Raw genomic sequence first — 25525 nt, forward strand, 5'->3', positions numbered from 1 at the left:
AGAAAGGGGTTAGCCAAGCCATAAACAATGGGCTGTGACTTTCTTATGTACAATATATATGAAGGAATGGAGTTGCAGCAGTCCAACTACAACTGAAACTCGTAAAGTTTAAACGGCTACTGTGGTACAAAGAACAAACTGGAACTAGGCATAAATGCCCTTTGACTGTTGCTCTATTTTGCTCATAAAGTAACAACTTTGGCAGAATTTTCAGGTCAGGTTTCATCTAGAGAGAAGGAAGTTATTAACAGATTGTTTAGTTCTGCTCTTCAGGAAAGGATATCAGCTCAAGGGTCTAGAACCACAATGATTTGTGGTTGATATCAGTTAATAAGTCAACTATTATTTATTAGGCATTTACTAAGTGCCAGACAATTTACTAGGCACTGGGATACAAGTACAAAGAAAGAAGTAATCTTTTGCCATAAGATTAAATTCTAATGGGGAAGACAACAAAGAGATAGAAAGATAGATAGACAGACACATAGATAGATACATAGATAGATAGACATAAAAATAGAAAGAAATATCTGTATGTGTACACATAAATATATATCTATATATAATATATATATATATATATATATATATATATATATATGGATATTGTGTGAGGTAAATAAAATGTGAAGACTTCACAGGGAAGATATATATACTAAGAAATGTTTAAAAATCAAGAAATAGGAAAAAAAATTTCTGAGGCTGTGAGAGTCTGATGTCTCAGCCTCTGGGAAAGTTTACCCTGAAACTTTTTCTTCTTTCTTCTGGTTCTGGTTTAAAGATTTGCTTAGTAAGAATGGAGAGGGTTCCCCCTCCCCTTATTCTATTCTCCTTTCTCAGATTTATAGATGTTGCCCCACCTGTAATCATTAACTAAAGGCATGGGAATTGGAGTTTCTGTGCCTTGATTTCCCGGTTCTTTGTCTAGCTTTCATGCTCAGATTGTAAGCCCACCTCCCAGCCAATGGTGAGAAGGGTCAGAAGTCGGTGGGAATTCTCTTGTTATGTTTAATTATTGGTGCCTAGCCCCTTGTAAAGCTCCTCGCTTACTGGATTCACTCCAATGGGGGATGCCCAGTTCTCAAGAATTGAATAAAATTTATTTCTGTTCCCACCCTGAGATGACTTCTTATTAACTTTTAATTGGTGAGGGTCTTTGATCCTACACAATATGCACATATATACCTATATACATGAAACATGCATATATCACATAAAATTAATAAATTGATGCAAAGTTGAATATGAAAGGTAGTTGGGAGTGAGGAAAAAAAAAGAAATTGGCATGATAAGTAAGGAATAAGATGGTGTTTAGGGGGAGAAGGAGGAGAGTTCAGGAAAGAAGCTTGGTTACTTAAGGGTCACAACTCACACTTAGGGGTTGTGACATGGATGATAAACAAGGAAAGAAGCCTTAGAAGGAGTGGTCAGACAGGTATGAGGTGAAGTAGGAGAAAGTCCTATCATAAAAACCTAAAGAGAAAAGATAATTTGATGTGGCTAATAAGAGATCACTGGTAACTTTGGAGAGGGCAGTTTCAAATGAATGATCAGGTCAGAAGCCAGAATGCAAAGAGGAATGAATAAAAGGAAATAAAATGAAGGCTGTGTTAGTCTCTCTGTCTCTGTCTCTCTGTCTCTGTCTCTCTGTCTCTGTCTCTGTCTCTCTGGATCTCTCTCTCTCTCTCTCTCTCTCTCTCTCTCATATGTGTGTGTATATATATATATATATATATATATATATATGTATATATATATATATATATATATATATATTTAAGAGGTTTTGATGAGAAAGACAGGGGAGATGTAGTGAAATAGATTAAGAACATGGCAATGTCCAATGAAGATTCAGGAGGTGGATGACTGAGGACACAGTATTCTGGAGAAGTTGGAAGGGTTTGATTTCAATTATACATGTAACATAGTTGGCCTTGAGAGATCTTCTTAAGGCCACCTCTTTGGCAGAGAAGAGGTCAGATGAGGAGAGAATGGAAAAGGATATCAAAAGGTTCTGAGATCAGGAGAATGGGAGAAGAGAAAGGTCACATCAAATAACCTAAATGTTTCAGTAAAATAAGTGGCAAAGTCCTAAGCTGAGATAAATCCTATTATTTCTTATGAGGCCAATAAGATTATAACACATCTGGAAGTCAAGATGGCAGAGTAAACAGTAAGTCACTCTCATTCTCCCTTACTGACCTTGAAAAACCCAGAAAATACCACCCCAGGAAAAATTCTGAAACAGTGGAGCCAGCAGAAAGATAGGATGAAGCAGGGGTTTTTTTTTGTTTGTTTTTTTAGCTCAGGAGGCTGGGGAATTAACAGGAAAGGTATTTCTTGCTGTGGCTGAAGGGACCCAGTACAGCACAGGAGGCTTCAAGGCAGACCAGTAGCAAGTCCAACCTCAGTAGACCAGTGGGAAATCTACCCTGGGGTGGGGGGGGGCAGGTGGAACCAGCAAGTACCAACACGAGGACACCCATTGTGCCTTCAAACAGCCAGGGGAATTGGCAGACACCAGTGCAGACAGGCATCCACCAGTGGCTGAGCCCACCTGTGCTTTAGTGAGGCCCTCAAGGGAGCAGGAGACCTCCAGTAGCCAGACTACCACTCTCCCACACCTCATGCTGCAAGCTTTAGAGTAACCCCAGGGAAATGCAGAAAGACCTCACTTGGCCTCAGCAACACACCAGCTGGTTCCAGATCAGGACCAGGTAAGCTACAGCTTTATATAGCTTCCAGCTGCCAGAACCAGAGGCCCCAGCACACAAAGCCAGTAACTAGCCCCTACCCCCAAGCACAAGAAGAGTCTGACAGAGCCCCCTGTGCCCCAGAATCAGAAATCCACTTTAAAAGCCAGGAAAAAAGGTAATCCCAATGAGCAAAAGGCAACTTAGAAAAGCCAAGAACATAGATTCTTATTATGGGGACAGGGAAGATCAAAATATGATTTCAGAAGACAATAGCATCGACACTGTACCCACATCTGAAAACTTAAAAGGCAATATGAACTGGTGTCAAGCCCAGAAAGTGCTATTGGAAGAGCTGAAGAAGAATTTTAAAAGCCAAATTAGAGAGGTAAAAGAAAAATTGATTACTTTAAAAATACAATTGACAAAATCATAAAATATCCACAAAAGAAAACAACTCCTTAAAAAGTAAAATTGGCCAAATTGGGAGGTACAAAGCTAACTGAAGACAACAATCCATAAAATATTGTAATTGAAACAAAATCAAAAGTACAAAAAATAGAATACATAAAATACCTCATTGGAAAAACAACTGACTTGGAAAAGAGATCTGTAAGAGAGATAATCTAAGAATTTTTGGTCTACCAGAAAGACATAGTGAAGAAAATACCTGCTCAGTATCTTCCAAGAAATCATGAAGGAAAAGTGCCCTAGGGTCCAAGAACCAGAAAGTAAAATAGTCATTGAAAGAATCCACCAATCACCTCCTCAAAGAGATCCCAAATTAAAAACACCAAGGATTATTGTAGTCAAATTCCAGAATTATCAGGTCAAGGAGAAAATACTGCAAGCACCGAGAAAGAAAAAATTCCAGTACTGTGGAACTACAGTCAGGATCATGCATGACCTTTCAGGTTCTACATTAAAAGATTAGGGGGCTTGGAATATGATATTCCATAAGGCAAAGGAGTTTGGATGACAACCAAGGATCAACTACCCAGCAAATTTGAGCATAATCTTTCAGGCAAGGAAGGAAACGGACATTCAATGAAATAGGGAACTTCCAAACCTTTCTGATCAAAAGACCAGAGCGCAATGGAAAATGGGATCATCAAATACAAGACTCAAGAGAAGCCAGAAAAGATAAACAGGGAAGAAAAAGAACAAGAAGTATGTTATTCAATAAGAGTAAACTGTTTACATCCCTACATAGGAAGATGATACTCATAAATCTTGATAATTGTATCTTTGTTATGACATTTAAAAGGGATGTACATAGAAGGTATGGGTATATATTTAATGATGTGATGATAAAAAACTTAATCAAGGGTTGAAAAGGGATTGTAATGGGAGAAGAGGAAAAGAATAGTCAGAAAAGTGTAAATGTCATCTCATGAAAAGGTACAAAAACATAATAGAGGCAAACAAAGGAGGGAGATGAGCTGTGTTTGAACTTTACTCTCATTGGATTTGGTTCAAGGAGGGAATAACATACTCAATTAAGTATGGAAATCTAACTAGCCCTACAGGCAGTAGAAGGGAAAAGGGGGAAGAAAATGGAGAGGGTGTTTAGAAGGGAGGGAAGCAGTAAGGGAAAAGGGAAAGGAAAGGGAAAGGGACTGATAGAAGGGAGGGAAGATTGAGGGAGGCGTGGTCAAAAGCAAAACTCTTTTGAGGAGGGAAAGGAAGAAGGGAGAAATAAAAGCATTAATGGCAGGGGAGGGAATAGGAAGGAAAGAAAGACACAGAAAGTAATCATAACTGTGAAGGTGAATGAGGTGAACTCTCCCATACAATGGAGGCAGAGAGCAGAATGGATTAAAAACCATAATCCTGCCCTATGTTATTAACAGGAAGCACATTTGAAACAGAGTGATACATACAGGGTAAAGGTAAAATGCTGGAGTAAAATAAATTATACTTCAGCTGAAGTAACTAAAGCAGTGGTAACAATCCTAACTTCCAAAAAAGTAAAAGCAAAAGGAAATCTAATTAAAAGATAAAAAGAAGGAAAATATACCAAATTACAAATGCTGAAAACCAAAGGAGCGATTAATGAAATTGAAGTTAAGAAAAATATTGAACTAAAACATAAAACTGAGCTGGTTTTGTGAAAAAAAAAACAATAAAATAGATAAATATTTAGTTAATTTGATTTAAAAAAAGAAAGAAGAAACCCAAATTATCAGTATCAAAAGTTAGAAGGATGAATTCACCACCAAAGAAGGGAAAATTAACTATATGCACATAAATTTGAAAATATTAGTAAATTGGTGGAATGTTTACAAAAAATTCATTGTCCAGATTAACAGAAGAAGTGAAATTCTTAAATAACCCCATTTCAGAAAAAGAAATCAAAGAAGCCATCAAGGAACTCCCTAAGAAAACACCTACAGAGCCAGATGGATTTACAAGCAAATTCTATTAAATATTAAAAAAAATTAATTCCAATTGTATATAAATTATTTGATAACATAAGAGGAGAGTCCTATCAAGTTTTTTTATGATACAAATATGGCAGTGACATCTAAATCAAGAAGATACAAAACAGAGAAAGAAAATTATAGACCAATTTGCTTAATGAAAATAGATGCACAAATTGTAAATAAAATATTTGCAAAAATATTACAGCAACTTATAATGAGAGTAATTAACTTTGATCAGGTAGAATTTATACCAGAAATGCATGGCTGGTTCAATATTAGGAAAACTATCAGCATAATTGAGGAAAAATTGGAAAGAGACATGAAAGTGATGCAAGAAAATGATGAAAAATAAGTCAATGACTTGCTAAAGGAGACCCCCCAAAATACCGAAAAAAATAACACATTAAATATAGACTAGAAGCATAGAAACCTCTCCTACCCTACAAGAAAGTAAGGGGAAAGTGGATGGGGGGAGTGGGGTGACAGAAGGGAGGGTTGAGGGGGAATGAGGCAATCAGAATATATGCCATCTTAGAAGGGGGAGAGGGTAGGAAAGAGGAGAAAATCTGTAAATCAAAATCTTGAGGAAATCAATGTTGAAAACTAAATTATTAAATAAAAATGATAAAAAAAAATAACATAACCCAAATGGCAAAAGAGCTCCAAAAAGCTAATGAGGAGAAGAAAGCCTTAAAAGACAGAATTAGCCAAATGGAAAAGTGGGTCCAAAAGACAATTGAAGAAAATACTACTTTAAAAATTGGATTGGAGCAAGTAGAAGCTAGTGACTTTATGAGAAATCAAGAAATAATAAAACAAAACCAAAAGAATGAAAAACTGGAAGACAATGTGAAATATCTCATTGTAAAAACAACTGACCTGGAGAATAGACCCGTTTTTTTTTTAATTATTGGACTACCTGAAAGCTATCATCAAAAAACAATAGCTTAGACACCATCTTTCAAGAAATTATCCGGGCAAATGGCCCTGATATTCTAGAACCAGAGGGCAGAATGAAATTAGAAGAAACTACCAATTGCTGCTTGAAAAAGGTCCCCAAAACAAAATTCCTAGGAATAGTGTGGCCAAATTTCAGAGTTCCCAGGTCAAGGAGAAAATATTTCAAGCAGTCAGAAAGAAACAATTTGAGCATTGTGGAAACAAAATAATGATAACACAAGATCTAACAGCTTTTACATTAAGGGGTCATAGGACTTCGATTATGATACTCTGGAGGTCAAAGGAGCTAAGATTAAAACCAAGAATCAACTACCCAGCAAAGCTATGTATGATACTCCAAGGTAAAATATGAATTTTTCAATTATTTATTTATTTAATATTTTTTTGGTTTTAGCATTGATTTTCACAAGAATTGAATTATAAATTTTCTCCCCATTTCGACCCTCCCCAGCACTCCAAGATGGCATATATTCTGACTGCCCTGTTCTCCAGTCAGCCCTCCCTTCTGGCATGCCACTGCCCCCCCATCCCATTTTTCCTTACTTTCTTGTAGGGCAGGAGAGATTTCTATGCACCATTGCCCATATAACTTGTTTCCCAGCTGCATGCAAAAAAAAAAACATTTTTTTGAACATCTGCTTTTAAAATTTTGAGTTCCAAATTCTCTCCCCTCTTCTCTCCCGACCCACCCTCCCTAAGAGGCAAACAATTCATCATAGACCACATGTGGATTATTATGCAAAACCCTTCCACAATACTCATGTTGTGAAAGACTAACTACATTTTGCCCCTTCCTATCCTATTCCCCTTTATTCAATTTTCTCCCTTGACCCTGTGTATTGGCAACCAAAAATGGGCTCCTTAGCACTTAGTCAACAAGTGCCCTTGACTAGTTTGGCTTTTTCCCCTGAACTGAATGCTGTTTGTATGTTGGACTGGAGTAAGCTTGTCGGCCCCTTCACCTTGCTTCCCTTGCTTAAGCTGATGGAAAGAACCTGTGCTTTCCCAGTCAACCCCTTCACCTTGCTTAAGCAGATTGAAAGAACCTGTGCTTTCCCCGGCGTACCTTACACCCCCGCAGAAGCTGGATGGTTAAAAGCAGCTCCCGTTGGAGCCAGAGGCTGCTACAGCCACAGCCACAGCTGAAGCAGGAGCTGCCAGTAGCAGAGCTGACCTACGGGAGGAAGCTGAACAAAGACTTCAGGCCAGTGGGTAATCTTTTTACCATAGAGGGGGAAGCATGATTTTGCTTTATGCAATCATGCTTCTCTGTAGCCTCCTGGTTACTCTTTCAAGGCGTACTTATTGGGCCTGGAAGCTTTTGATCAATATATCAAAATGGGGTTGCTGGTTCATGGGTTGGTTACTGTGGAGCCTAAATATATGTTTTGATTCTTCTGCCTTCTACTTTGAGAGTTTCTTATATCCGGCGGTTCCGAACCTTTCAGACATGTTTATGATCCTCTTTGAGATTATAAACTCTGCCCTCCTAATACACCCTGTCCCTTTTTGAAAGTGTTTACTTTTGATTACCACTTACCCTATGTTCCCTCCCTGGTATCGTCTCCCCTTTTTTATCTCCTTCCTCCTTCTTTCCTGTGGGGCAAGATACTCAATTGAGTGTGTATGTTATTCCCTCCTCAGGTCAAATCCGATGAGAGCAAGATTTATTCATTCCCCCTCACCTACCCCCTCTTCCCTTCCTACAGCACTGCTTTTTCTTGCCAATTTTATGTGAGGTAATTTACCCCATTCTATCGCTCCCTTTCTCCCTCTCTCAATATATTCCACTCTCCTCCCTTAATTTGATTTTTTTTTAGATATCATCCCTTCATATTCAACTCACCCTGTGCCCTCTGTCTATATATATATGTGCATATATATATATATATGTATATATATATATATATATTCCCTTCAGCTACCCTAACATGAATTATACACATCATCTTTCCATGTAGGAATGTAAACAAAACAGTTCAACTTTAGTAAGTCCCTTATTATTTCTTTCTTGTTCACCTTTTCATGCTTCTCTTGATGTTTGTATTTGAAAGTCATATTTTCTATTCAGCTCTGGTCTTTTTATTGAGAAAGCTTGAAAGTCCTCTATTTTATTGAAAATCCATATTTTGCCTTGGAGCATGACAGTCAATTTTGCTGTGTAGGTGATGCTTGGTTTTAATCCTAGCTCCATTGACCTCTGGAATATCATATTTCAAGCCCTTTGATCCCTTAATGTAGAAGCTGCTAGATCTTGTGTTATCCTGATTTTGTTTCCACAATACTCAAATTTTTTTCTTTCTGGCTGCTTGCAGTATTTTCTCCCAGCTCTGTGTGATAGACTTTACCTAATGACCATCCACCCTGTCCTGGGCTGGAGCCCTGCTTCCCTCTGCTATTTTGTGGGTTCTGCAATCCTAGAATTTGTTCATAAGAGACTAACTAAAGTCAAACCATTTTGTTTACATTCCTTTTATTTTTAAGCATCTGCTTTTAAAACTTTGAGTTCCTTATTCTCTCCCCTCTTCCCTTCCCACCCATGAGATGATTCCCTAGGAAGGCCAGCAATTCAACATAGGGCAAACATGTATCATTACGTAAAACACTTCCACAATGCTCATGTTTTGAAAGACTAACTATATTTCCTTCCATCCTATCCTGTCCCACTTCATTCAATTTTTCCCTTGACCACATTGTCCCTTTTCAAAAGTGTTTGCTTTGATTACTCCCTCCCCCTATCTGCCCTCCCTTTTGTCATCCCCCCTTTTTAATCCCCTTCCCCTTACTTTCCTTCGGAGTAAGATACCAAATTGAGTGTGTATATTATTCCTTCCTCAAGTTGAATCTGAAGAAAGTAAGATTCACTCATTCCCCCTCACCTGCTCCCTCTTCCCTTCCAACAGAACTGCTTTTTCTTGCCACTTTTATGTGAGATAATGTACCCCATTCCATCTCTCCCTTTCTCCCTCTCTCAATATATTCCTCTCTCAACCCTTAAAATTCTTTCATTTCTTAGATATCATACCTTCGTATTCAACTCATCATCTGCCTTCTGTCTATATTCTCTTCATGTCCCCTAATGCTGGGAAATGTCTCATGAATTACACACATCATCTTTCCATGTAGGAATGTAAACATAACAGTTCCTGACTCCAGGGCTGGTTTTCTACTCACTGTACCACCTAGCTGCCCCTAGTCTATTTTTTAAGGTGATATTTTCTTCAGTGTTTACTGGGTCTTCTTTAGCAAGTCATTGACTTGTTTTTCATGGTTTTCTTGCATCACTCTCTTTTCTCTTCCCAATTTTTTTTCTACTTCTCTTACTTGCTTTTCCAAATGTTTTTTGAGCTCTTCCATGGGCTGAGATCAATTCATATTTTTCTTGGAGGCTTTTGATATATCTCTTTGACATTGTTGACTTCTTCTGGATGTATCTTTATATCTTGTTTGTCACCAAAAAAGAAATCTAGAATTTGAGTTTGAGTCCATGTTTGAGTCTGAGTTTGTTTTCGCTGCCTGTTCATGTTCCCTGCCAACTACTTGACCCTTGAGCTCTTTGTCAGGATATGACTGCTTGTAGAGTAGACAGTGCTTTGTCCCAAGCTTTAGGGTCCAAGCGCTGCTGTTTTCAGAGCTACTTCTACTCCACCATAACCACAGAGTCTGTCACAGCAGCACTCCTCCCCCCTCATGAACTGCCAACCAGGACTGCAATACAGATCCAAGCAGGGCATAGCAAGAGAATGTGCCTTTGTGCCCACAAAGCACTCCTTGCATTCCTGCTGTGATCCACTGCTAGATTCTTCCCACCATGTAAGCCAGGGACTTCAGAAGAAGCTGATGCTAGAACTTGAGAAGCAGCCTCAAGAGCTTCCTGCTGCTGCCACTGCCACCACTACAGCACCTTTGCCACCCCCAGGAATGGGGCCAGACCCATCTCAACTCGATCCAGCAATTTCTCTCTCACCTACTCTTTGGTGTTTGTGGGTTGAGAAGTCTGTTAACGGCCACAGCTCACTGATTCATGGCCCCATACCTGGTCTGGCTGGCTGACTCTGGGTCTGGTCTGTCCTGGCTCAGCCCATGCTGGCTGCATGTCACTCCCAGCACTGTGTAATAGACTTTTTGCAATGACCATCCGGGCTCTCCTGGGCTGGAGATCTGTTTCCCTCTGCTATTTCATGGGTTCCACAGCTCTAGAATTTGTTCAGAGCCATTTTTACAGGTGTTTGGAAGGATTTGGGGGAGAAATTAAGCAAGTCCCTGCTTTCCAGCCACCATCTTGGCTCTGCCTCCGCCCCCCCCCCCCCACTCCTTTTGTTTACATTCCTACATGGAAGGATGATATTTGTAATTCACTAGACCTTTCTCAGTATTACAGTTGTTGATGGGAATATATATATATATATATATATATATATATATATATATGGACAGAGTGACCACAGGGTGAGTTGAATATGGAGGGATGCTATCTAAACAAAAAAAAAACATAAAATTAAGGTGTGAGAGAGGAGTATATTGGAAGAAAGAGAAAGGGAAAGATCGAATGGAGTAAGTTATTTCACATAAAAATGGGAAGAAAAAGCAGTTCTATTGGAAGGGAAGAGGGGGCAGGTGAAAGGGAATGAGTGAATCTTGCTCTCATTGGATTTGACTTAAGGAGGGAATAAAATACACACTTGATAGGGAATATTACCCCACAGGAATGTAGGGGGGAAGGGGATAAGAGAGAGGCATGACAGAAGGGAGGGAAGATTGTGGAAGGAGGTAATCTAAAGCAAATACTATTGAAAAGGGACACAGTCAAGGGAGAAAATTGAATAGAGGGGGGCAAGATAGAATGGGGGGAAATATAGTTAGTCTCTTACAACCTGATTATAATGGAAGTGTTTTGCATAATGATACATATGTGGCCTATGTTGAATTGCTTGCCCTCCAAGGAGGGTGGGTGGGGAGGGAAGAAGGGAGAGTTTGGAACTCAAATTTCTAAAAACAAATGCTCCAAAAAAGTTGTTTTTACATGCAACTGTGAAATAAGATATATAGCAATGGGTATGCAAATCTATCTTGCCCTACAAGAAAGTAAGGGGGAAAGGGATAAGGGAGGGGGTGTGGGTGACAGAAGGAAGCACAGACCGGGGAAAGGGGCAAACAGAATATATGCCATCTTGGAGTGGGGGGGGGAGGGTAGAAATGTGAAGTAAATTTGTAACTCAAAATCTTGTGGAAATCAACTAAATCAATTAAAATTTTTAAATACATAATAAAAATATTGGAAGAATTAAAAAATATAAAAAAGTTACTGTAGGCATTATAAAATATTTGGAAGTCTACCTGCTGGAACAACCCCAGAAACTATATGAGCACAATTACAAAATGCTTTTCACCCAAATAAAGTTAGGTTTAAATTATTGGAAAAACATCAGTCTCTCATGTGTAAGCTGAGCTAATATAATAAAAATGACAATTTTACAAAAACTACTTATTCAGTGCCATACCAATCAAACACCAAAAAAAGTTTTTATTGTGCTAGAAAAAATAATAACAAAATTTATCTGGAAGAACAAAAGGATCAGAATATCAAGGGAAATGATGAAAAAAAGTAAGGAAAAGTGGCCTAGCTGTACCATATCTTAAATTGTATTATCAAACAGCAATCAAAACTACTTGGTATGGCTAAGAATTAAAGTGGTGGATCAGTGCAATAGGTTAGGTACTCAAGACACACTTGTCAACTACTATAGTAATCTACTGTTTGATAAATCCAAAGACTCCAGCTTCTGGGAAAGAACTCACTATTTAAGAAAAACTGCTTGGAAAATTGGAAAATAGTATGGCAGAAATTAGGCCCAGAATACAACATCTTACACCCTAAAACAAAATTAAGTCAAATGGGTCAATGATTTAGAGGAAAAGACTGACACTATACACAAACTAGGAGAGCACGGAACAGTTTACCCGTCAGATGTATGGAGAAGAGAAGAATTTATGACAAAACAAGAAGTAAGAGAACATTGTGAAATGAAGAAGGGGTGATTTTGATTGCATTAAATTGAAAAGTTTTGTGTTTTTTCCACAATCCAAGACAATATAACCAAGATTAAAAGGGAGGCAGAATGCTGGGAAATAATTTTTATAGCCGGTGTCTCTGATAAAGGCCTCATTCCTTAAATATATAGAGAACTGAGTCAAATTTATAAGAATACAAGTCACTCCCCAATTGATAAATGGTCAAAAGATATGAACAGGTAGTTTTCAGAGGAAGAAATTAAGGCTATGTATAGTCATATAAAATGCCCTAAATCACTGTTGATTAGAGAAATATGCATCAAAACAACTCTTAGATACCACATCACACCTATTAAATTTGCTCACATGAGAAAACAGGAAAATGATCAATTTTAGAGAAGATGTGGGAAAATTGGAACACTAATGCATTGCTGGTGGAGTTGTATGGAGAACAATTTGGAACTATGCCCAACGTCCAACCACACTATGCATACCTTTTGACCCAGCAATATCACTTCTATATCTGTATCCCAAAGAGAACTTAAAAATGGGAAAAGAACCCACATGTACAACAACATTTATAGCAGCTCTTCTTGCGGTAGCAAAGAATTGGAAATTGAGGGGATGCACATCAGCTGGGGAATTGCTGAACAAGTTGAGCTATATGAATGACATAGAATGATATCATGCTATTAAAAATGAGCAGGCTGATGTCAGAAAAACCTAGAAAGACTTACATGAACACATACAAAGTGAAATACACTGTGTACAAAGTAACAGCAATATTGTATGCTGACCAACTGTGAATGATTTAGCTATTCTAAGCAACACAATGATCCAAGAAAATGCTGAAGGATATATGATGAAAAATACCATATATACCCAGAGAAAGAACCAAGAGTGTCTGAATACAGATCTAAGAATACTTTTTTTAACTTTCCTTGTTTTTCTTGAGGTTTTCCTCCCCTTCATCTATGTTTTCCTTCACAACACGACTATTATGGAAATATTTTGTATGACTACACATGTATAACCTATATCAAATTGTTTTCCTTCTAAATGAAGTGAGGTGTGGAAGGAAGAAGGGAAGGAATTTGGAGTTCAAAGTTTTAAAAGGGAATGTTAAAAATTGTTTTTACATGTAACTAGGGAAAATAAAATAAAATACTGAAAACACAATCATGGGGCAGAACCAGAACTAGCATCCAAGTCTTTTCATTCTTAATTCAGTAAAATTTAAGGAAAATAATAAGTGGTTTTGAACACCATCCATTAGATAACAATTGGGAGAAGGAATAGACAAAGTAATTAAAATGAATGGATATGAACTGAAATGATTTCCAGAATAATAAAACACCATGCCTTGCTAAATCTTTTTGAGCTAAAGTTACTTATATGTCCTCTGAAAATTCCTCCCAGCTACAATGGATTCTGAAGCAAAACTATCCATAATGAAAAAAAGACATAGCATCCAAAGCCTACTTTTTTTTCTTCTTTGAAATGAAATTTCAATGACTGTAGAAATTAGAAACAGAAAAGACCTATTAGGTCATTCCCCAAGAGCCAGCACAGGAGAGTTGGCTCTAATCTTCTCTAATGCTTTGTTCAGGCCAATTGTCAATGTCCCAAGCATGCAATAAGGCTTTTTGTTGGCTGAGCATGCCAACGTCTAATGGGCATCACCATTAAGCCTTTCTTTCCTGCTAGTCTAACATTTCCTTTTGAATAATTACATCTCATTTCACACCAGTTAAAACCCCTTGGATGATTAGCTTCTGCCCTGGCAATCTATCTCAATTTGTAATGCTTGTTGTTAAGTATGTAGTCAGAAAACAAACAGGTAGGAGTTTTTTGTAGGGAGGAAAAAGGTCCTGGTTCATATACAGAACTAACATCATCACCATCATCATCATCATCATCAGAATTCTAGAAAAAGTATATGGAGCAATTAAATCAATTCTTGAAAGACAATAGCATATTTGTAAATATCATTTAATGGGATTATTGATTGTTTTTATTATGTTTGTGTCACATTCACCAAATAGAGTACAAACTCCAAGAGGAAAGGGAATACTGCACTATTTTGGGGGGGTCAGAGAATGTTGGACTTATACATTCAGCCCTCTATGTCTCAGTTTATTCAGCTATGAAAGTGGGTGGGTGGACTAAGTAACTCTTAGTCTTTTGGGGTCATGAATACATGTAACAGTCTGGTGAAACCTATGAGCCCCTTATAAAAGAAAAAATATGAATTGTAATACATTGGGTTAGAGATACTGTTGTTGTTACTGAGTTATTTCACTTATGTCCAACTTTTCATAACCTCATTTTTGGAGTTTTCTTGGCAAAGATACTCTACTAATTTGCCATTTCTTTTTCTAGCTCATTTTACAGATGAGGAAACTAAGGCAAACAGGATAAAATGACTTGTTCAAGATCACACAGTTAATAAGTGTCTTGGGCCAGGTTTGAGCTCAAGAAGATGAATCTTCCTGATTCAAAGACCAGTACTCTATCCATTATGCCACATAGCTGCCCAGAGAGATAGAGATAGTGATATAATTTCATGGACACTAGATTAAGAACTCTTGCTCTAATTTCCCATTAAACTCTAATTTCATGATGTTATTATTTAAACTTTGTAGGTAGAACAAGTACCTTCCAAGATTTGTTATTTGTCATATTGTGTTTATTTGCTGTAATATTTTCTTCAACACCAAAAATTCTGACCTGCACCTGATAGGTGCCTAGTACAAGTTTGTTGAATTCTATTTTGTTGTTTTCTGAAGAAGTATTTCTGAAAGCTATTTTCCAGTTATTCATCCTATCTCCTTCTGGCATTGTACATACACACACGCATGCATGCGTGCATATATCTGTATACATACATTCAGTCATATATACATACATGTATATAGAGAGAATATATAGACATATACGCATATAGAATTATATGTATACACACACATATATACATGTAGACATACACACACAAGTATATGCATATATGTGGATGTATACATGTGCATGTACGTACATATGTATAAATCTCTGAAGTTGGGTATGATGAGAGAAACTCCTTGACAAAAATTCTAGTTACTTGAGAATAAATTCCTCTTGGCTTATGTGCCTGCAGCTGCCTGGCTCCCCCAACTTTGTCTTCCCTAAGACTGATAAGTGAATGGAATAGCAGTGATTAAAGAAAGCATCAATGTGAAGATAATGGTCATACCAGTGGGTGTGTGTGTGTGTGTGTGTATGTGTGTGTGTGTGGCAGCTAAATGCCATGAAGCCAAGAGTGCTAGATCTGAGTTAAATTTTGGCTTTAGGCATTGACCATCTATGTAATTCTAGGCAAATAATTTAAAATCTGGAGGGGGCGGAGTCAAGATGGCCACGTGAAGGCAGCGTCTTACCGGAGCTCTCTCACAAGGTCTGTCAGATTCCCACAAAAAAGTGAATTTGAACAGATCTGAGAGAGCCAGAAACCGCGAGCAGTCTGCATGGGGCAAATTTCCGAGCCGGGAGAGTCTGAAAGGCCGGAGGAACGGACCTGTAGGCTCGGAGAGTGCTCGGTGCGGAGCTGCTCCAGACCAAGGCGGAAGTGGCCGGCCGGGAAATCCACGTGGGGGAAGGGCTGGGAGAAAGCCGGGCGCCCGAAACCAGCAGAGATCCCCAGGACTCCCAACACAGGATGGCAGTCTGTGGGAGCGACGAAAGGCAGCGCAATGCCACCGGCCGTGAAAACACCCACTCCTGACGCTTGCAAAACCCAGGAACTCGGCTTCTTGAACTTCTGGAAGAATGAATGGCCAGGTAAAGGGCTCTAATCCCTCCCCCCCTCACCCAGAGAATTCCTCAGGGGAAAAAAAAAAGAGAACTGAAACAGAGGAGAAAGTAGTGGGGCCTCACAGGACAAATACTAGAAGCTCAGTAGTCCCAGAGGGGCAGAGTCGGCAGGGGTCAACGGCAGGAGCCCAGACGTAACCTTGCTCCCCCAGGGGAAGTGCCAGACATCAGCTCAAACAACAAACAGCTGAGACCATTGCTGAAAAGCAAGTGCTGGAGAGCACCCACAGGGAGTGAGACGCCAGGGAGCCAGACCCCTCCCCCACACCTCAGGAAACTGAAGGTTATAATTCTAGACTCACAAACCCCAGAATAAGAAAGCTGGGACAGAAAGCCCTGAGATCCACAGATAGAAATTCGTTGTAAAGCCAGCAAAAGGCAAACCAACATGAAGAAGAACACAAAAAAACCGAGGACAAGAGATTCTTTTTATGGAGACAGGCAGGATCAAAATATCAACATAGAAGAGGATAGCAATGACACGGTAGATACTTCAGATACCTCAAAAGCTAATATGAACTGGTCTCCAGCCCAAAAAGCACTGCTGGAAGAGCTAAAGGAGGATTTTAAAAACCAAATTAGGGAGCTAAAAGAAAATATGGAAAAAATGGAAAAAAAATTCACTGATGAAATCAAGTCCCTAAAGAATAAGATTGGTGAAAAGGATACGAAGATTGAGAATCTAGAGAGAGAAAAAGACACCGTGAGAGGCAAAATCAACCAATTGGAAATGGAGACTCAAAAGCAAAATGTAAACACTAACTCATTCAAAATTAGACTTGAGCAAGTGGAAGCTAATGAATCTATGAGGCATCAAGAAGTAATAAAACAAAACGTAAAGAATGAAAAAATAGAAAAAAATGTGAAATATCTGATTGGCAAAACAACTGACCTGGAAAATAGATCCAGGAGAGACAATTTGAGAGTTATTGGTCTACCGGAAATCCACGATGAAAAAAGGAGCCTTGACAGTATCTTTGAAGAAATTATCAAAGACAACTGCCCAGAGGTCCTAGAACCAGAGGGCAAAATAGTCATTGAAAGAATTCACCGATCACCCCCTGAAAGAGATCCCAAACTGAAAACACCAAGAAATATTATAGCCAAATTTCAGAGCTATAAACTCAAGGAGAAAATACTGCAAGCAGCCAAAAAGAAGCAATTCAAATATCGTGGAACTACAGTCAGGATCACGCAGGATCTCTCAGCTTCCACATTAAAAGACAGGATAAATTGGAATATGATATTCCGAATGGCAAAGGAGCTGGGACTACAACCAAGGATCAACTACCCAGCAAAACTAAGCATAATTTTCCAGGCAAGGCGATGGACATTCGATGAAACAAGGGAATTCCAGACCTTCCTGATGAAAAGGCCAGAACTCAATGGAAAATTTGATCTCCAAATACAAAACTCAAGAGAGACATAAAAAGGTAACCAGGGGGAAAAACCCCACAAACCTTATTAACCAATACGGGCAGGTTGTTTACATCTTTATGTGGGATTATATCATCTTATGTATGTTTTTTTATGTATGTGTATATGTATATATATATATGTGTGTGTGTGTGTGTGTGTGTGTGTGTGTGTGTGTGTATACATATATAAGTCATTCTTGTGAATGGTACAACTATTATGACAAATGAAAGGGATATACATAAGTTGTGAATGCCTGTATAAATTAACTGATGTAAAGATATAAAATATAAATAAGAGATATAAAGGGAGGGCTATGAGGGAAGTGGTAAGTAGATAGTAGAAAAGGGTAAATTACACCGAAGGAAGTGGCACAAAAACATAATATAGTAGAGGGAAAGAAGGGAGGGAAAAGAGCAGTATTTGAGCTTTACTGTCATCTGATCTAGTTCAAGAAGGGAATAACATACTCTGATAAGTTTAGAAATCTAACTTGTCCTACGGGAAGTGGGAGGGTAAGGGGGGAAAAAGGGAGGGGGGTTGGCAGAAGGGAGAGGAGAAGTAGCAAGTGGGTAACGGTAAGACAAGGGAAGGGAATAAAGAGGGAGGGTTAACTGAGGAAAGCGGCGGTCAAAAGCAAAACTTTGTTGAGGAGGAGAAGGGGAAAGGGAGAAATAAAAGCATAAACAGGGGGAATTAGGATGGAGAAAAAGACACAGATAGAAATCATAACCCTGAACGTGCAGGTGATGAACATTCTCACAAAACAGAAGCAGATAGCAGAATGGATTAAAAACCATAATCCTACAATATGCTGTTTACAAGAAATGCATCTGAAACAGGGGGATACACATAGGGTTAAGGTAAAAGGCTGGAGTAAAATATATTGTGCCTCAGCTAAAGTAAAAAAGCAGGTGCAGCAATCCTAATCTCAGACAAAGCAAAAGTAAAGATAGATCTAATTAAAAGAGATAAGGAAGGACATTATATCCTGCTAAAAGGCACCATAAACAATGAAGCAATATCATTGCTTAACATATATGCACCAAGTGGTAAGGCATACAATTTCTTAGAGGAGAGGTTAAGGGAGTTACAGGAAGAAATAGACAGCAAAACTATAATATTGGGAGATCTCAACCTCCCCCTTTCTGAACTTGATAAATCTAACCTCAAAATAAATAAGAAAAAAGTTAAGGAGGTAAACAGAATTTTAGAAAAGGCAGATAAGATAGACCTCTGGAGAAAACTGAATGGGGATAAAAAGGAATATACTTTCTTCTCAAAAGTACATGGCACATACTCAAAAATTGACCATGTACTAGGGCATGAAAACCTCACAATCCAGTGCAGAAAAGCAGAAGTAGTCAATGCATCCTTTTCAGATCATGATGCAATAAGAATAATTTTTAATAAAGTACCATGGAAAAATGAGCTAAAAACTAATTGGAAACTAAATAATTTAATTCTAAAGAATGAGTGGGCCAAAGAACAAATCAGAGAAACAATTAATAACTTCATTCAAGAGAATGACAATAATGAAACAACATACCAAAACTTAGGGGATGCAGCAAAAGCAGTTCTTAGGGGAAGTTTTATATCTCTAAATGCCTACATGAATAAAATAGGGAAAGAGGAGATCAATGATCTGGGCATACAGCTGAAAAAGCTAGAAAAAGAGCAAATTGCAAACCCCCAATTAAATACCAAATTAGAAATACTGAAAATCAAAGGAGAGATTAATAAAATTGAAACCAAGAAAACTATTGAATTAATAAATAAAACAAAGAGCTGTTTTTATGAAAAACCAATAAAATTGATAAACCTTTGGCCAATTTGATTAAAAAAAAGAAAGAAGAAAATCAAATTACTAGTATCAAAAATGAAAAGGGTGAGGTCACCTCTAATGAAGAGGAAATCAAAACAATAATTAGGAATTATTTTGCCCAACTGTATGCCCATAAATTTGACAACCTTAGAGATATGGATGAATATCTACAAAAACATAAACTGCCCAGGCTAACAGAGAAGGAAGTGAAATTTCTTAATGACCCCATATCAGAAAAAGAAATTGAGCATGCCATCAACGAACTCCCTAGGAAAAAATCTCCAGGGCCAGATGGCTTTACATGTGAATTCTATCAAACATTCAAAGAACTACTAATTCCAATACTTTGTAGACTATTTGGGAAAATGGGTGAAGAAGGAGTCCTACCAAATTCTTTTTATGACACAAATATGGTACTAATACCCAAACCAGGTAGAGTCAAAACAGAGAAAGAAAATTATAGACCAATTTCTCTAATGAATATTGATGCAAAAATTTTAAATAAAATATTAGCAAAAAGATTGCAGCAGCTCATTATGAGAATAATACACTATGACCAGGTAGGATTTATTCCAGGAATGCAAGGCTGGTTCAATATTAGGAAAACTATTAGCATAATTGACCATATCAACAACAAAACTAGCAGAAACCATATGATCATCTCAATAGATGCAGAAAAAGCCTTTGACAAAGTACAACACCCATTCCTATTAAAAACACTAGAAGCATAGGAATAAGTGGAACCTTCCTCAAAATTATAAATAGCACCTACCTAAAACCATCAACAAGCATTATTTGTAATGGGGATAAACTAGATGCATTCCCAATAAGATCAGGGGTGAAACAAGGATGTCCATTATCACCCCTATTATTCAATTTGGTACTAGAAACATTAGCTGTAGCAATAAGAGAAGAAAAAGAAATTGAAGGAATTAGAATAGGAAAAGAAGAAACTAAATTATCACTTTTTGCAGATGATATGATGATTTATCTAGAGAGTCCTAGAGAATCAAGTAAAAAACTACTTGAAATAATAAACAACTTTAGCAAAGTTGCAGGATATAAAATAAACCCACATAAATCTTCAGCATTCCTATACGTTACTGACAAAGCCCAACAGCAAGAGATAGAAAGAGAAATTCCATTCAAAGTTACTGAAGGCACTATAAAATATTTGGGAGTCTATTTGCCAAGACAAACCCAGGGCCTATATGAACATAACTATGAAACACTTTTCACGTGAATAAAATCAGATCTAAATAAATGGAGAAATATCACTTGCTCATGGTTAGGCCAAGCTAATATAATAAAAATGACAATTTTACCTAAATTAATCTATCTATTCAGTGCCATACCAATCGAACTACCAAAAAATTTTTTACTGAGCTGGACAAAATAATAACAAAATTCATTTGGAAAAACAAAAGGTCTAGAGTATCTAGGATATTAATGAAAAGACATGCTAGAGATGGTGGCTTAGCCACACCAGATATTAAACTGTACTACACAGCAGCAGTCATCAAAACTGCCTGGTACTGGTTAAGAAACAGGGGTGTGGATCAGTGGAATAGTATAGGTACACAAGTAGAAGAAATCAACAAGTTTAGCAATCTACTCTTTGATAAACCCAAAGAGGCCAGCTTCTGGGCTAATAATTCACTATTTCACAAAAACTGTTGGGAAAATTGGAAAATGGTAGGGCAAAAACTGGGCATAGACCAATATCTTACACCATATACCAAAATAAAGTCAAAATGGGTACCTGATTTAGGAGTAAAAGTTGATACTCTAAGTAATTTGGGAAAGCAAGGAATAGTTTACTTATCAGATTTGTGAAAAGTAAAGAATTCATGACCCAACAAGAGATAGAGAGCATTACAAAATGCAAAATGGATAATTTTGATTATGTCAAATTGAAATGTTTTTGTACAAAAAAAGCCAATGCAACAAGAATTAGGAGGGAAGCAGAAAATTGGGAGAAAATCTTTGCAACTAGTATCTCTGATAAAGGCCTCATCTCTAAAATATACAGGGAGCTGAGCCAAATATATAGGAATACAAGCCATTCCCCAATTGAGAAATGGTCAGAGGATATGAACAGGCAGTTTTCAGAAGAAGAAATTAAAGCTATCTACAGGCATATGAAAAAATGCTCTGGATCACTACTGATTAGAGAAATGCAAATCAAAACAACTCTTAGATACCACATCTCTCCTGTCAGATTAGCTAAAATAACAAAACAGGAAAATGATAAATGCTGGAAAGGATGTGGGGAAATTGGAACATTGTTGCATTGCTGATGGAGTTGTGAGCTGATCCAGCCATTTTGGAGAGCAGTTTGGAACTATGCCCAAAGGGCTATAGAAATGTTCATACCCTTTGACCCAGCAATACCACTTCTAGGGTTGTATCCCAAAGAAATAACATGAGCGGGAAAAGGACCCATATGTACACAAATATTTATAGCAGCTCTTTTTGTGGTAGCTAAGAATTGGAAATCAAAGGGATGCCCATCAATTGGGGAACGGCTGAACAAGCTGTGGTATATGAAGGTAATGGAATACTATTGTGCCATAAGAAATGGGGATGATGCAGACTTCATAACAACCTGGAAAAACCTACACGACATAATGCTGAGTGAGCGGAGCAGGGCCAGGAGAACATTGTGCACAGCCACAGATATATGGATTCCGTGAGGACCAACCCTGACATACTGCGTTTTTCTCAGCAACCTAAGGGGCAAGGACAACTCCAGGGGACTCACGATGGAGAATGCTATCTTCATCCAGAGAAAGAACTGTGAAGTTTGAATACAGATCGAGGCGCACTACATGCTCGCCTTTTTTGCTTCTTTTTTTGTTTTTGTTTTTGGGGTTTTTTTTTTTTGGTTCTGTCTCTTCTTTCTCATGATTCATTCCATTGGTCAAAATTCTTCTCCATGACTTGACTAGTGCATAAAATAATTCAATGCGAAGTTATATACATGACAGTCATATGAGATTCCATGCCATCTTGGAGAGGGAGGGGGGAGGGAGGGGAGAAAAACTGGAACACAAAACCATGTAGAACCGTGTGTGGTAAACCAAAAATAAATAAAGAAATTAAATAAAAAAAATTAAAAAAAATAAAAAAGTAAATAAAAAGCTACTATTCAAAAAATAAAAAAAAAAACCAAAAAAAAATAATTTAAAATCTGTATGCATCTGTGCATCTTACTTATCTCTTAAGGAACCTATACATGGGCCAAGAAGTACAAGTTTGAACCAAATATGTGTGGTGGTAATCATGATTAAAGATCTTCCCTGCCCATTTAGTAGGCCTCAAGTGGAGCTAGTTAAGTGAAGCTTGATTAAGGGAGGCTTGTTTTTAGGCAGGCCACACCTTTTGCTGATTATGTGCTAAACTCCAGGCCCACAGCCTTTTGCTAAGTAGGTGCTAAGCCCCAGGCCCATATCCTTTTTCTGGTTAGTTGTGAAGCCCTCAGGGCCTAAACAGGGTATTTATACATACGTACATACATACAAACATACATACATACAAACATACATACATACATACATACATACATATATATATACATATATACATATACACATATACGCTGAGGGTAGCCATTAAGCTTAGAGTAGAGAGAGCTGCAAAGAAGACAGAACTATGAGGAGAGAGAACTGTGAGAGAAATAGAGAACTGGAAGAGATGGAGAGACACAGAGAGAGAACTTGAAGGGCTCTGGGAACTGCAAGCGCTTTCAGAACTGTGGGAGGAGAGGATACAGGCAAGCAGACAGTTATGATTCATGAGTGAGTGTTTATAGGAAGGCTGCCCCACAAAGGGGAAGGTTACAGGATGGCTTGGCTCCTTGCTGTAGTATTGTGTTTTAATTTCCTTGCTGTTGCAGTGAAGTAGACTTACTCGTTTTTGGACATAATTGTTGCTATGCCAAATTGGAATTATTGGTTTACAGATTTGATCCTCTGGTGTCTAAATAAATGTTTTACTTCTTCTGGCTTCTATATAGAGATTCTCTTTTGTTCTGCGATACCAAACTATATGGGTATATTCATGGTCACTATCGATACATGAATCTTGCCTTACTGATAAAATGTGGAACAGCTTATTTGTTTAAGATTGGAAAAGGCATATCATAGGACTATATATTGTCACCTTATTTATTTAACTTATATGCAGAGTATATCATTCAAAATAACAAGCTAGATGAATCAAAAGCAAGAATTAATTTTGCAAGAGAAATAGCAACAATCTCAGATATGATCAAATGATAACACTCTGATGGGAGAAAGTGAAGAGGAATTAAGAAGTCTCTTGAGAGTGAAAGAGGAGAGTATAAAAGCTAGCTCAAAGCTTAACATGAAAAAAAAAGATGTTGGAAACTAGTCCAATTGCTTCCTAGAAAATAGAGGGAGAAGAAATGGAAGAAGTGTCAGATTTTATATTCTTGGGCTCAAAGATCACTGCAGATAGTGAGTGTAGTCATTCGGTCCTTGTGAGGAAAGTTATGACAAATCTGGACAGCATACTAAAAAGCAAAGACATCACCTTCCTGACAAAGGTCCATATAGGCAAAGCTATGTTGTTTGTTTGTTTTTCCAGTAGTAATGTTTAACTGAGAGTTGGACAAGAGGGAAAGCTAAACACTGGAGAACTGATGCTTTCAAATTGTGGTGCTGGAGAAGTTTTTTGAGAGTTCTTTGGACAAAAAGATCAAGTCAATCAATACTTAAAGAAATTGACTCTGACTATTCATTGGAAGGAATAATATTGGAACTGAAGCTTAAATTCTTTGGCTACATAGCAAAAAGACAGAACTTATTGGAAAAGACCCTGATGATGGGAAAGATTGAAGGCAAAAGAAAAAACATATGGCAGAGGATAAGATGAATGCCTAAACTCCACAGAAACAACAAACATGAACTTCGACATACTTCAAGAGATGGTGGAGGCAGAAGGGCCTGTTGTCCATGGAGTCACAAAGAGTCAGACATGACTGAACAACTAAAAAGCAACAACAAAAAAGCCTCAATTTTTTTATTCTAAAATGAGGTCAATAAGAGCTTCTAAAGTCAAAGGTTCTTTTAGGGATCAAATGAGATATTTGTAAAGTGCTTAATGCCTCAGTGCCTAGCACATACTAAGTACTTAATAATGCCTCTTCCCTATATTGATAGGTAGACAAATACATAGATATAGAGATGTAGATATATGGGTGTATGTACACACACATACATATCTGTGTGTGTCTTTGTTTATATTACTTTGAAAACTCAAAGCATTATAAAATATCTGTGTGTATATATTCACATATACATGCATATATATCTGCATACACAATATAGCTATATCTGTATATGTGTACCTGTGTCTATGTGTATATATACATATACATACTTATACACATATATATGTATATAGGTAGGTGTGTGTGTATAGTGTGTATGTGTCTGTATATATATATATATATGCATACATACATATGTATATATATGTATATATGTATGTATGTAAATTTATTTATGTTTATATCTATATGTAATGTGGGTATGGGTGTGGGTGAGTGTGCGTATATATGTGTGTGTATATATACATATATGTAGTTCTTCAGTCATTTTGCACATACATCTATAATATTGAAATATTTTCCAATTAGCCTATTATTTCTTTAGAAGCATATCACAATCTTTAAAGCATATCCTTTATCAAATTGGTCTTAAATTCCTTCTAGGGGATATTTTTATTCCATATCTTTATGCAAACACCAAAATATCACATTATTCATAAATAGTAACATCTAAAGGAACTTTATAATTTTTAGGAAATCCCCTTTTCCTGCTCTCTGGAGGTGGAGGGAAAGAAATAAGGCTTCATTTCAGTTTTCCATTTGTTGTCTTTGGGAAGGCAAAATCTTAGCATTAGTATGCATTATTAAATTGAAAATTTTTATTGGTATGTATCAGCAATTTCTACAGATTCTTTGTTGGTGAGGCAAAAAAGCCACACAAATTTTACTGTAAAATACAGATTTATTTTTAAAAAAAATTTTTTAACCATAACTGTTGATTTCCAGAGGATTCACCTAATTAGGTCTGCCAAAAATTTCCTGGGATTTGGGACAAGTAATAAAAGTATACACATAATAGAGGAGTTCTCTTGGGGATCAAGCCACATGGTCCTGATTTCAATTCCTACATAGTTGTTAAAAATGGTCTCCTAGGACCTAAAACATGGAAATATGACTCCTAAGCTTATCTACCTCATTCCCACATTCTTGTGACTTTGATTTACTGGGAAGATCAATGGGTTCTTTCTGTTATCTCATATCTTGAGGT

This window comes from Trichosurus vulpecula, chromosome 5, assembly GCF_011100635.1.
Source record: "Trichosurus vulpecula isolate mTriVul1 chromosome 5, mTriVul1.pri, whole genome shotgun sequence".
Lineage (NCBI taxonomy): Eukaryota > Metazoa > Chordata > Mammalia > Diprotodontia > Phalangeridae > Trichosurus > Trichosurus vulpecula.